The sequence below is a fragment of the Entelurus aequoreus genome, linkage group LG19 (assembly GCF_033978785.1).
Source record: "Entelurus aequoreus isolate RoL-2023_Sb linkage group LG19, RoL_Eaeq_v1.1, whole genome shotgun sequence".
Lineage (NCBI taxonomy): Eukaryota > Metazoa > Chordata > Actinopteri > Syngnathiformes > Syngnathidae > Entelurus > Entelurus aequoreus.
Window position 1 is genome coordinate 22,860,613 of NC_084749.1, and position 14,090 is coordinate 22,874,702.

At 40.4% G+C, this 14,090-nt stretch overlaps 1 protein-coding gene across 1 annotated transcript in view; it reads right to left on the minus strand.

Annotated features, from left to right (window-relative positions):
• Window positions 1-14,090, minus strand: part of rab3ab (RAB3A, member RAS oncogene family, b) — an 88,345-nt gene that overhangs the window by 61,150 nt on the left and 13,105 nt on the right. The gene's annotated exons all lie outside the window — the stretch shown is intronic.

Sequence of the window (14,090 nt, forward strand, 5' to 3'; positions counted from 1 at the left end):
TGAAGGGACGCTAATATAGGGGTGATGTGCTCACGCCTGCGGGTCTGACTAGACGAACAGCAGAGTTCTGCACGAGCTGCAGGCGGGCGAGGGAGGCCTGTCTAATGCCTACGTACAGGGCATTGCAGTAGTCTAGATGAGTCGAGATAAAGGCGTGGATTAATTTCTCAAGATCATGTCCTGACAGAAACGGTTTCACTTTCGCTATTTGGCGTAGTTGATAAAAGCTTTTTTGTACGACGCTGCTGATTTGTTTTTCAAACTTAAAATCTGAGTGGAACTTTACCCCCAGGTTTGTGACACAGTCGCTGAGATACAGGGACAGAGTGCTGAGGTCCACGTTGGAGGGAGAGCGACTTGGACGGAACAACATAACTTCTGTTTTGTCTTCATTTAGGCTCAGGAAGTTAACTGAAAGAAGAGCTTTGATGTCGTGCAGGCAGTCAATAAGACGTTGGACCGTGGTATTTTGTGCCATGGGAAAGTAGATCTGGCAATCATCGGCATAAAAATGAAATGCAATACCATACTTCCTGAAAACAGAACCAAGGGGGAGAAGGTAAAGCGCAAATAAAATTGGGCCAAGGATTGATCCCTGGGGGACCCCATGTGGTAGAGGAGCTGTGGAAGACATAAAACTGTCTACTTTTACACAAAAACTCCTGTCAGTTAGGTACGACCGGAACCAGTTGAGGGTGGCGCCCTTAATGCCCACACAGTTATCAAGACGAGTGATTAAAGGCCTACTGAAATGAATTTTTTTTATTTAAACGGAGATAGCAGATCCATTCTATGTGTCATACTTGATCATTTCACGATATTGCCATATTTTTGCTGAAAGGATTTAGTAGAGAACAACGACGATAAAGGCTGCAACTTTTGGTAGCTGATAAAAAAAAGCCTTGCCTATACCGGAAGTAGCGTGACGTCACCGGAGGAAGGACTCCTCACATTTTCCCATTGTTTACAATGCAGCGAGAGAGATTCGGACCGAGAAAGCGACGATTACCCCATTAATTTGAGCGAGGATGAAAGATTTGTAGATGAGGAAAGTGAGAGTGAAGGACTAGAGTGCAGTGCAGGATGCATCTTTTTTTGCTCCGACTGTAACTTAGGTACAAGGGTTCATTGGATTCCACACTTTCTCCTTTTTCTATTGTGGGTCACGGATTTGTATTTTAAACCACCTCGGACACTATATCCTCTTGAAAATGAGAGTCGAGAACGCGAAATGGACATTCACAGTGACTTTTATCTCCACGACAATACATCGGCGAAGCTCTTTAGCTACTGAGCTAACGTGATAGCATCGGGCTCAAATGCAGATAGAAACAAAATAAATAAACCACTGACTGGAAGGATAGACAGAAGATCAACAATACTATTAAGCCATGTACATGTAACTACACGGTTAATAATTCCCAGCTTGGCGAAGCTTAACAATGCTGTTGCTAACGACGCCATTGAAGCTAACTTAGCAACGGGACCTCACAGAGCTATGATAAAAACATTAGCGCTCCACCTACGCCAGCCAGCCATAATCTGCTCATCAACACCCGTGCTCACCTGCGTTCCAGCGATCGACAGAAGGACGAAGGACTTCACCCGATCATCCGTGCGGTCGGCGGGTAACGTCGGCTAGCGCGTCTGCTATCCAAGTCAAAGTCCTCCTGGTTGTGTTGCTACAGCCAGCCGCTAATACACCGATCCCACCTACAACTTTCTTCTTTGCAGTCTTCATTGTTCATTAAACAAATTGCAAAAGATTCACCAACACAGATGTCCAGAATACTGTGGAATTATGAGATGAAAACAGAGCTTTTTTGTATTGGATTCAATGGGGTACCAATACTTCCGTTTCAACGATTGACGTCACGCGCATACGTCATCATATATAGACGTTTTCAACCGGAAGTTTAGCGGGAAATTTAAAATGTCACTTTATAAGTTAACCCGGCCGTATTGGCATGTGTTGCAATGTTAAGATTTTGTCATTGATATATAAACTATCAGACTGCGTGGTCGGTAGTAGTGGGTTTCAGTAGGCCTTTAAGGTGACGTGGTTGACGATGTCTAACGCAGCAGACAGATCTAAAAGCACCAGGACAACATATTTACCAGAATCTGTTGACAGGAGGATATCGTTAGAAACTTTTAAAAGCGTTGACTCTGTGCTGTGGAGGGCTTTAAAACCGAAGTGGAACAGCTCAGTGATACCATTATCCTCTAAGAAGGGCAACAACTGACTGTAGACAACCTTCTCTAATATTTTGGAAATGTATGGAAGATTAGAGATAGGTCTGAGGTTAGAGAGGAGAGAGGGGTCGAGGCTTGGTTTTTTAAGTAAAGGTCGTACCACTGCATGTTTAAACTCTAGTGGTACTATTCCAGAAGAGAGGCTACTATTGATAATGTTAAGGACACTTGATCCAATAGTAGCAAGTACCTCCTTAAACAGGCGAGGTGGGAGGGCATCTGCAGGAGAACCAGAGGGCTTCATATGACTAACTGTGTCATTTAGAAAAGAAAAGGACACCGGCTCAAACTGATGGAAAACAGAAAAGAAATGCAGAGGAATAGAAGGGTCATATGAAGGCTGAGATAAACTGGCTCTAGTTGACACAATTTTGTCAGTGAAAAAATGGAGACAATTTTCACAAAATTCAAAAGAAGCATCATGGCAGGCCGTATTTGAGTTTGACACCTGGGCAATAAAGTAGTTAAGAATAAAATGAATATGCAATATAATGTGCTGGAAGCTGAGAGTATTCCTCGGTCAATGATGCGTGTGAGATACTGTTCAAACATTGACCCAAGCAGCTTCAAGGAGATTACTTGCATTGGCCAAATGTTGACAGCATCCTGCTGTCAAGGATGTGTGTGCGTGTGTTGTGTTTCTAGTCTTTTCCTTTCTCAACATGCCAGCAGTGATGTACCTGACTGTCCTCATCTCAATGGTGGCTGTGACCATCAGTCAGGGTAAGTCAGCCTTTTACATTTCTACTGCCTAAACTAATATTAAATAGGTATATGGGTGTGTTTGTGTGGTTTTAATAATGAGCTTCAAAGCAGAGATTTTTGACACTGGATAATTTCCCTTATTTTCAAATGGGAATAGGCGATTTGGCCTAAAATCTATATCTTTAAATATGCAGCGTCCTGCGAGAACGATATATGTCAATATATATTTTTTGGTTTGTGAATGATAACAAAAAACATTTCAAAAGAGTTCCAAAGAGTCCGAATTGGACTGCTGTTTTATTCGGTAACAATTCAGCAATTTCCGGTTGTAATATTTTCTAAAGAATATTATAAATCCATCTGATAATTTACTGTTATATCTGGTTACTTTCTGTTGTTACTTGTTGTTCTGGCTACACTTCTGTTATAATGTAATAAGCACTTATTCTTCTGTTTGGATTAGTTTTGGGCGAAACTACACATTTGGGTATCGATCCAATACCATTAGTTACATTGGCAGTATTTGTCATTCTAGTGCGATGTTTAAAGTTATCAAGATAATTGAATGATTCAATTTTAGATCACACTTAAAACCAGACAAAAACACAGGATGGCGGTGTAACAATATCAATTAAATAAGGGCTGCATGGTCGAGTGGCCAAAAAGTTCCATTTTGGTCTCATCACTCGAAATTACTTTGTTCCACAAGTTTTGAGGCTTGTCTCTGTGCTGTTTGGCGTAATGTAAGCGGGATACTTTGTGACATTTGCGCAGAAATGCCTTTCTTCTGGCCACTTGACCATGCAGCCCATTTTTCTTCAAGTGCCTCCTTATTGTGCATCTTGAAACAGCCACACCACAATTTTTCAGAGAGTCCTGTATTTCAGCTGAAGTTATTTGTGGATTTTTCTTTGCATCTCAAACAAATTTCCTGGCTGTTGTGGCTGAAATCTTTGCTGGTCTACCTGAATCCCTCATTTTCCACTTCTTAATCAGCGTTTGAACACTGCTGATTGGCATTCTCAATTCCTTGGATATCTTTTTATACCCCTTTCCTGTTTTATGCAGTTCAATTACCTTTTCTCGCAGATACTTTGACAATTCTTTTGCCTTCCCCATGACTCAGAATCCAGAAATATCTGTGCAGCACTGGATGAAAGATGCAATGGTCTGTCAGAAGCCCAGAAACTCACTGACCTTTTATACACACACATTAATTACAAACAAACATGTCACAGGTGAGGATTGGAACCTTGATTAGCCATTCAAACCTGTTTGTGTCAACTTTTGTGCATGTTATCAGATCAAAGTCACTGGGGTATGTAAACTTTTGATCAGGGTCATTTGGGTACTTTCTTTTGTCATTTTGATTTAAAAAGAGTAAACACAGTTGTTTGCCAATAAATAGCTTCACACAACCATTAAGCATGAGTGGAAGAAAGTTTTTTGTGTTATCATTCATATTCTCTGAAGAATGGCCAAGAAATCATAAATTCTCCCAGGGTATGTAAACTTATGAGCACGACTGTATATCTGCCTAAGGCCAGCGAGAAGGCCTTACTGACAACAACTCGTGATCTGATTGGCTATCGCAACTGTCTATCAACTGTATGTGCCCGTTCACTTAAAGTACATAGACGCCTGCGTTGTTGATACTGAAGGCCCCGGGCAGATTTTGTTTAGCTTGGCAACAGAAGCTAGCTGAATTCTGATTGGATAAAAACTCAATAAACTAAAAACAACAGCGCTGGAAAGAACATAATATGACTTGAAGAGAATATGAATACTTAGTATATAGTCTTAATATTTAGGGAAAGTAAATAACAAATTAATTTTATCTTTAATTATGATCATGATTTCTGGTTATGTTAGGCCAGCAGAAAAGGCCTTGCTGGCACTGACGGCACACCACTGGTATTTATATGTTGAAGAGGTTCATTTAGCCTACTGATGTGTATTTATAAATGGTTGATTTATACAGGCTAGTACTAGTACTATATAGCACTAGCCTATATAAATCAACCATTTATAAAAACTGATATTTATCCTAAATAAATGATAATTTTCAGCCCAATTAAGTGAAATGTGTTTTTTTGCTGAGCTATTTATTTTTAATGTTCAAATTTCAATGTGCAATTTCAATGTTGAAAAATAATTTATGTTATGGCAAGCAGAATTTAATTTTTTTTGATTACCTATTTTCCTTAAACTACGCATTGAGGCTACAAAGTATGTTTTATGCCAGTGGTCCCCAACTTTTTTGCACCACTGACCAGTTTAATGTAGGAATTACTTTCAGGGACCGGCTTTCCACTTGTGCCAGATAAATACAGACAAAATAAGTGCATGAAAAATACAACTCACTATAACGCTGAATTAGTGGGAGCCCTGGACTTGTTTCTTTGCAATGAGATGCAGATGGAAATCAGGCTTAGGCTACAATCTGTCACATTTATATTTGATATGTTCATTAATGAGCATTGTATCATGTCACAAAGTTATAAAAAAATATAACAAATGGAAAATTCCTATTAGGAGTTTTATTGTACATCTATAAACAAGCTTATTGGTGTGTCTCGTGGGACAGACGAAAGTTAAGTCGGAGAAAATGCAGTCGTTATTTAATTTTTCTCTGCGGCCCAGTAGCAAATGTGTCACGGACCGTTACTGGTCCCCGGACTGGTGGTTGGGGACCACTGTTTTATGAGATTACTTGATTAACCAAACAAACTAATTTCTGGATTACTAAAATAATCGTTAGCTGCAGCCCTACTGTTTCTGGCTTTTTGCTACTTCCACACCAGTTGTTCTGGGTTTGATAGTGTCAAGGTCTGAAAGTCATCAGCCTTGAGGGATGTGTTTTATTCAATGCGTTTGTTCACTTCCAGACACCACCTCCTCGTCAACAACAAAACAGAGGACAGCGATAACGCTTGCCTCTTTGTCAACAAAGACAAATGAGGGTTGGAGCGGTGGCAGCACACAGCAGCGAGCAGTCACTTCTGCACAGGAGTCACCGTGGCCTTCGCCAACAAACAACGGGACGCATGACACCCAGACTCCATTTGCTAAGCTGACATCCGACAAGACCACGCCCCTTCTATCAACATTCTCAGCAGCTTTGACTGACAACACACCTCACCACGATACAAGCAGCCAAGGTCAGCTTGCTGCATCAAACATTTTTATTTTTATTTTCTTCAAACCTTATCGATGCAACAACCCCCTCAACAGCTAATTTACAGTGCATCTTGAACGTATTCACGGCGCTTCACTTTTTCCACATTTTGTTATTTTACAGCCTTATTCCAAAATGGAATACATTAATTTATGTCCTCAAAAATCTACACACAATACCCCATTAGGAATATGTTATGGTTTGAAAAAAATAAAATAATGTTTGCTCAATACTTTGTTGATGCACCTTCGGCAGCAATTACAACCCCAAGTCTTTTTGAATATAATGCCACAAGCTTGGCACACCTATCTTTGGGATGCTCCGCCCATTCCTCTTTGCAGCACCTCTCAAACTCCATCGGGTTGGATGGGAAGCGTCATTGCGCAGCCATTTTCAGATCTGTCCAGAGATGTTCAATGGGATTCCGGTCTGGGCTCTGGCTCGGCCACTTAAAGGCCTACTGAAATGAAATGTTTTTATTTAAACGGGGATAGCAGATCCATTCTATGTGTCATACTTGATCATTTCGCAATATTGCCATATTTTTGCTGAAAGGATTTAATAGAGAACGACGACGATTGTAGCGGCTACTCTTGCTTTCCAAAAAAGTTTCGAAAAAATAAAAATAAAGTAATGCAGAGTAGTCTTGAGGAGGAGGTGTTTGACTCACTAGATTCCTTAATAAGCACTCGCGGAGATATTTCTAGATTCAAAATGATCATAATTTATTTTCACAAACAAAAAATATTCTCCGTGGTTGACTTTCAACATAATCAAAATAACTTATTTAGCGTGGCTTCAAAATAAGTTGTTTTAGCGTGGCTTGTTTAGCGGTAAACAAACTGTTTCACTCCTCACTCCTTCAACATGATAGACAGACAAAGGGCACCCAGCTGTCCTGTCTTCTTAATTATAGGAGGAGAAAGTGGCTCACCAGTAGGAGCGTGAGCAGCTGAAAACAATCAGTCAATCACAATGAAATCTAAAACATCCAATAATTCATTAAAATCATTCTTGACATTATTTGATTTCATTGTCAAACAATTAATAAATAAATAATATAGATTGGCTCCAACATCCCAGCCCCTAATTGTGTGCTTTAGCAAAACAATTACATAAATAATAATATTCACAGGAGCCATAATAGAACAATATAATCCAAACAATTATGTTCTTCAAATTCAAAATTAATTGAGTTACTTGAGTTATTAGTCAAGTCTCATCAAAGTCCATAGTCATATCTAAAGCGGTCATCGAGTCATCGAGTCTGGAGAACCGAAGCCCCCCTCAGTCCATCAAGCTGCTTCCATTAGCAGGCAGAGTTCATCTATTGGTCATTGAACCGTGTTGGTCTTGGTTTTAACCAAAACACTTCTCACAAAGCCTTAGGCATCTGGAAATGTCTTTACTTGTTCCATGGTCTTAGGTTCATGGTCTTGTCCTTGGTGGAGTCCTTGATTTTTTCTTCTTTTCAACTTTTCTGTGCACGTCTTTGCCATCTCCTTTTCCGGCGTATGGGAATGTGTAAGGATCAGCCTCTAAGGGCATTGGCTCTTGGTTAAAAGGTAAGCTTCCCCTCCAACCGTACAGATCTCTGAGTTCCTCCGTTTTGTCACGTTTGTCTCCTTTGTCCTTCTTGACCTTTTCTTTATCTTTGTCATGGCTTTTTTTGGAAGAAGAGGAGGAATGCCAATGTCTTTCTTTCTCTCTAAATTTATCCTGAGGTGTGACTTTGTCTTTATCCCGGAAAGGCAGTGGCAGAGGATCATGACCATCTTTAAGAAAGACTGAACTTGAGGCGATCTCCATAGAACATTTATCCTCAACTGACATCTCATTTTTCTTCTCATATATGTTTTCAGAGAAATCCTGGTTATATTGTCTGATGAGGAGGTCCTTCAGCTCAATTACTGAGATTCTGTTAGTTGACACTGCAATGGGCCCAGCATGTTCTGTAGCACTGCAACTGAGTGGTCCAGTTACCACCCATCCCAGTATGGTTTGGACTGCATATGGTCCATTCTTTTGACTGTTTATTATATTCCACGGCTCCATTGCCCGCGGAACATCAGTCCCAATAAGAAGTTCACTGTCTGCTTCAATTTCTTTTAAGTCAATGCCACCAAGATATGGCCACCTCTTCAAGTCAGCCTTTGTGATGATGTTTTTCTTCGAGACAGGTATCTTGCTCTGTGTGTACACTTTCTGCAGGTCCAGTGATGTGAACCCTTCCAAGTCTCCAACCTCCAGTCCTCTGACCTCATAGGTCTTCGCAGGCTTTTCCTGTCCCATTGTTCGCAAAATAGTTTCTCTTTTGCGTCCTTTCACATTCAGTCGGTTCATTAGATTTTCCGTGCAAAATGTTGCCATGCTGCCTGGATCGAGAAAGGCATAGGTCTGAACATAGCTGTTCCCTTTTCCGGCCTTAACTCTGACTGGCACGATTGAAAGTGCACAGTCTTTCCCGGCCCCGGTTGCATCACCGGCTGAAACAAGAGCAATGCTTATAGGGGTTTCTTCTGTCTCAGCAGTGGGCTTTGCTTGAGTTTCCTGCCTTGGGCCTTTTTCATTTGGAATATGAAGTACAGTAGGATGTTTCATTTTGCAAACATGACACATTAATCTTCTTTTACAATTTTTGCTTAGATGACCTTTTAGTAGGCAACCAAAACAATATCCTTGCCTTCTTAAAAAGTCAACCTTGTTGTCATGTGACTGTGTTTTGAATTGTGAGCAGTCAATCAGAGCATGTTTGCCATGACAATATCCACATGAAGGGATGATACCACTGGGTGTGGTTTGAGCAGGTTGTTGTGGAACAGATGATTGTTTTACAGTGCATCCTGCTGGCTCTGTATTCACAGCTACTGAAGTAGCAAAGCTGCTTCTTCTTTGGCTGATTGGTTTTAGTTCACTTGTGCTTCTTGGGAGAGGCCTTTTTGTTGTTATTTGGTCTTGAATGTCTCCAAATAACGGATCCAAAAGCATCTTGGCATGCTTTTCCACAAAATCCACAAAGTTGTTAAATCTGATTCTCCTGCCAGTTCTCTGTTGTGTCTCATAAGCTGTGCTTCGCCACATTTCTCTGAGTTTGTAGGGTAGTTTGGATGTAATTAGCCTTAGGTTCGATGGGATATCAAGTTCCTACAAATACTGTAAATCTTGCATTACATTACAGCATCCTCTCAAATACATTGCATATGCATGCAGCATTTTCCCATCCTCAGCTCTAATCGCTGTCCAATTCAAGGCTTTTTCCAAGTAAGCTCCCGAAATCTTCATCTCATTTCCAAAGTGTTCTTTTAAGAGGCGCCTTGCTTCATTATAGCCCCTACTGGCTTCCATGTGCAAACAGCTGCGAACCAAGTCTCTTGGCAAACCAGAGGTAAACTGCTCAAGGTAGTAGAGCCGGTCTTGATCATTATCAGTCTTGTCTTCAATCAAGTGTTCAAATGCATGGATAAAAGACTGATATGCCAGTGGGTTACCATCAAACACCGAAATCTCTTGCTGGTAGTAGAGACAGTTTTTGCTGTGAGACAATGGGTTTTGCAATGTCACTTTGTCTTTGAATAACCATATCCAAGTTATCATGAGCAGCATTGATAACCACATTATCTTGTGCAGAGTGATTTATTGGTTGAGTCTGATTTACAATCTGGGTCTTGTGTTTTTCAGTTGCGTTTTTGTTTTGAGGTTTATTTAGATCTTCTGATGTGTTGGTGTTCCTTTTAAGTAGAGGTCTGTGGAGACTTAAGATGGTTTGGTGAAGTGGGGTCTTGGGTACTGCACCGAACTCTATAAAGTCCACATTGCTCTCCATGGTCTGTCTATCATGTTGAAGGAGTGAGAAGTGAAATAGTTTGTTTACTTGTAGCGGCTACTCTTGCTTTCCAAAAAAGTTTCGAAAAAATAAAAATAAATTAATGCAGAGTAGTCTTGAGGAGGAGGTGTTTGACTCACTAAATTCCTTAATAAGCACTCGCGGAGATATTTCTAGATTCAAAATGATCATAATATATTTTCACAAACAAAAAATATTCTCCGTGGTTGACTTTCAACATAATCAAAATAACTTATTTAGCGTGGCTTCAAAATAAGTTGTTTTAGCGTGGCTTGTTTAGCGTGGCTTGTTTAGCTGTAAACAAACTGTTTCACTCCTCACTCCTTCAACATGATAGACAGACAAAGGGCACCCAGCTGTCCTGTCTTCTTAATTATAGGAGGAGAAAGTGGCTCACCAGTAGGAGCGTGAGCAGCTGAAAACAATCAGTCAATCACAATGAAATCTAAAACATCCAATAATTCATTAACATCATTCTTGACATTATTTGATTTCATTGTCAAACAATTAATAAATAAATAATATAGATAGGCTCCAACTGGCTCCAACAACGATAAAGTTCGCAACTTTTGGTCGCTGATTAAAAAAAAGCCTTGCCTATACCGGAAGTAGCGTGACGTCACAGGAGGAAGGACTCCTCACATTTCCCCATTGTTTACAATGCAGCAAGAGAGATTCGGACCGAGAAAGCGACGATTACCCCATTAATTTGAGCGAGGATGAAAGATTCGTGGATGAGGAAAGTGAGAGTGAAGGACTAGAGTGCAGTGCAGGACGTATCTTTTTTCACTCTGACCGTAACTTAGGTACAAGGGTTCATTGGATTCCACACTTTCTCCTTTTTCTATTGTGGATCACGGATTTGTATTTTAAACCACCTCGGATACTATATCCTCTTGAAAATGAGAGTCGAGAACGCGAAATGGACATTCACAGTGACTTTTATCTCCATGACAATACATCGGTGAAGCTCTTTAGCTACTGAGCTAACGTGATAGCATCAGGCTCAAATGCAGATAGAAAGAAAATAAATAAACCCCTGACTGGAAGGATAGACAGAAGATCAACAATACTATTAAACCATGGACATGTAAATACACGGTTAATAATTTCCAGCTTGGCGAAGCTTAACAATGCTGTTGCTAACGACGCCATTGAAGCTAACTTAGCTACGGGACGGCGGCGGGCGTTGTAGCTTTCGACGACACCCCGGCCGCCATCAGAGTCGGCAAGAAACATATATTTCCCCAAAGTTACGTACGTGACATGCACATAGCGACACGCACGTACGGGCAAGCGATCAAATGTTTGGAAGCCAAAGCTGTACTCACGGTAGCGCGTCTGCTATCCATCTCAAAGTCCTCCTGGTTGTATTGCTGTAGGCCGCGGCTAATACACCGATCGCACGTACAGCTTTCTTCTTTGCAGTCTCCATTGTTCATTAAACATATTGCAAAAGATTCACCAACACAGATGTCCAGAATACTCTGGAATTTTGGGATGGAAACGGAGCGTTTTGTATTGGATTCAATGGGTCCGAATACTTCCGAATCAACCATTGACGTCACACGCATACGTCATCGTACATAGACGTTTTCAACCGGAAGTGTGGCGGGAAATTTAAAATTGCACTTTATAAGTTAACCCGGCCGTATTGGCATGTGTTGCAATGTTAAGATTTCATCATTGATATATAAACTATCAGACTGCGTGGTCGGTAGTAGTGGCTTTCAGTAGGCCTTTAAGGACATTTAAAGAGTTTTCCTGAAGCCATTCCTTTGATATCTTGGCTGTGTGCTAAAGTTAAAGTACCAATGATTGTCACACACACACACACTAGGTGTGGTGAGATTATCCTCTGCATTTGACCCATCACCCTCACCCCCTGGGAGGTGAGGGGAGCAGTGAGAAGCAGCGGTGGCCGCGCTTGGGAATAATTTTTGGTGATTTAACCCCCAATTCCAACCCTTGATGCTGAGTGCCAAGCAGGGAGGTTATGGGTCCCATTTCTATAGTCTTTGGTATGACTCGGCCGGGGTTTGAACTCACGACCTACCGATCTCAGGGCGGACACTCTAACCACTAGGCCACTGAGCAGGTCGTGCTTAGGGTTGTTGTCCTGCTGAAGGAGGAACCTTCGCCCCAGTCTGAGTTCAAGAGCACTCTGGAGCGGGTTTTCATCCAGGATGTCTCTACTGCATTAATCTTTCTCTCTATCCGGACTAGTCTCCCAGTTCCTGCCGCAAAAAAACATCCCCAAAGCATGATGCTTCACTGTAGGGATTGTATTGGCCTGGTTTCCTCCAAACATGACGCCTGGCGTTCATGCCAAATAGTTCAATCTTTGTCTCTTCAGACGAGAGAATTGTGTTTTAGTTCTGGTCTGAGAGTCTTTCAGGTGCATTTTGGCAAACTTTTATGAAGGAATGGCTTTCATCTGGTCACTATACCTTACAGGCCTGATTGGTGGATTGCTACAGAAATCGTTCTGTCTGGAAAGTTCTCCTCTCTCCACAGAGGAATGCTGTAGCTCTGACAGAGTGATTATAAGGTTCTTGGTCACTTCCCTGGCTAGGGCCCTTCTTCTCCGATCGCTTAGTTTAGACAGCCGGCCAGCTCTAGGAAGATAGGAAGAGTCCTGGTGGTTCTAAACTCCTTATATTTACGGATGATGGAGGCTACTGTGCTCATTGGGACCTTCAAGGCAGCACATATTTTTCTGTACCCTGTCCCAGATTTGTGCCACGAGACAACCCTGTCCCAGAGATATACAGACAATTCCTTCGACTTCTTTCTTGGTTTGTGCTCTGACATCCACTGTCAAGTGGAAGACCTTATATGTTTGGACAGGTGTGTGCTTTTCCAAATCTTGTCCGACCAACTGCATGTGGACTTCAACTAAGGCAGGGGTGTCCAAAGTGCGGCCCGGGGGCCATTTGCGGCCCGCAGCTAATTGTTTGCCGGCCCGCCACACATTCTGCAAAAATTGCAAAATTGATAATATTGCAAAAATTAAAAAAAACATTTTAAAAAAGTGTAATGAGGTGAAATCTAACAAGAAAAAGTTGCAATGTTGACACAAAGCTACTATGCAGGCTGTTTTTTTTCTATTGTCTTTGTTTCTTTTTCTTTTTTTTGCCATTGCTAAAAAAAAAAAAAAGACTGAAAATCTATGTTATAATGAATTATTACTTAAAAAATATCACTTTAAAATGTTTTATGTGGAAAAAATATTGCATTTATTGTGTGGTTGCCATAAAAAAACAAAGTTTTATTTGACAAAAGAGCATAATACAAACAAAATAATAGTTCAAACGTAAAATCGACAGATATATCTGAAGTTGATCTCGTAATTTAAGTGTTAAAAGTAAAAAAAAACTAATAAAAATGTATCACTTTATGAGTGGGGAACCTTTTGGATCCCAAATATATTTAGTAGGATTTTATTTAACATTTCACTGTGATTACTCAGAAATATTAAAGAATTAAAATCAATGGTGTCCTGCATTTTTGATCTTTTAGGGCTCTAATTACTAAATACTGCATATTTCAGTTTTACTATAAAAAACAAAGTTGTCTTTGACAGAAAAGGCATAAAACCTTCTTTTTTAAAAAAATTTTTTTTACTTTATATCAACCTGAAGTTGATATTGAGATTTACTGTAAGCATTAAATAAAAAATAATAATAATTTGACTTATTTTTTACATTTTAATGACTGAGACCCTTTATAGTCCCCGGGAGCCCTAAAGGTTAAAAAAAAAAATCTATATATTTTGTTAAGGTTTGAAAATGAAAAATATCAAAATGGCCCCCGCATGCTTACATTTTTCCGTGTACGGCCCTCAGTGGAAAAAGTCTGGACACCCCTGAACTAAGGTGTCGGAACATCTCAAGGATGATCAGTTGAAACAGGATGCACATGAGCTCACTTTTGAGCTTCATATCAAAGGCTGTGAATAGTTACAGTACGTACAATACATGTAATTTCTTAGTTTTTTATTTTTCAATACATTTGCAAGCATTTCTAAAAAGAAAACCTTTTTTTCATTGTCATTACGGGGTATTGTGTGTAGAATTTTGGGTACGAAAATTAATTTTGGAATAA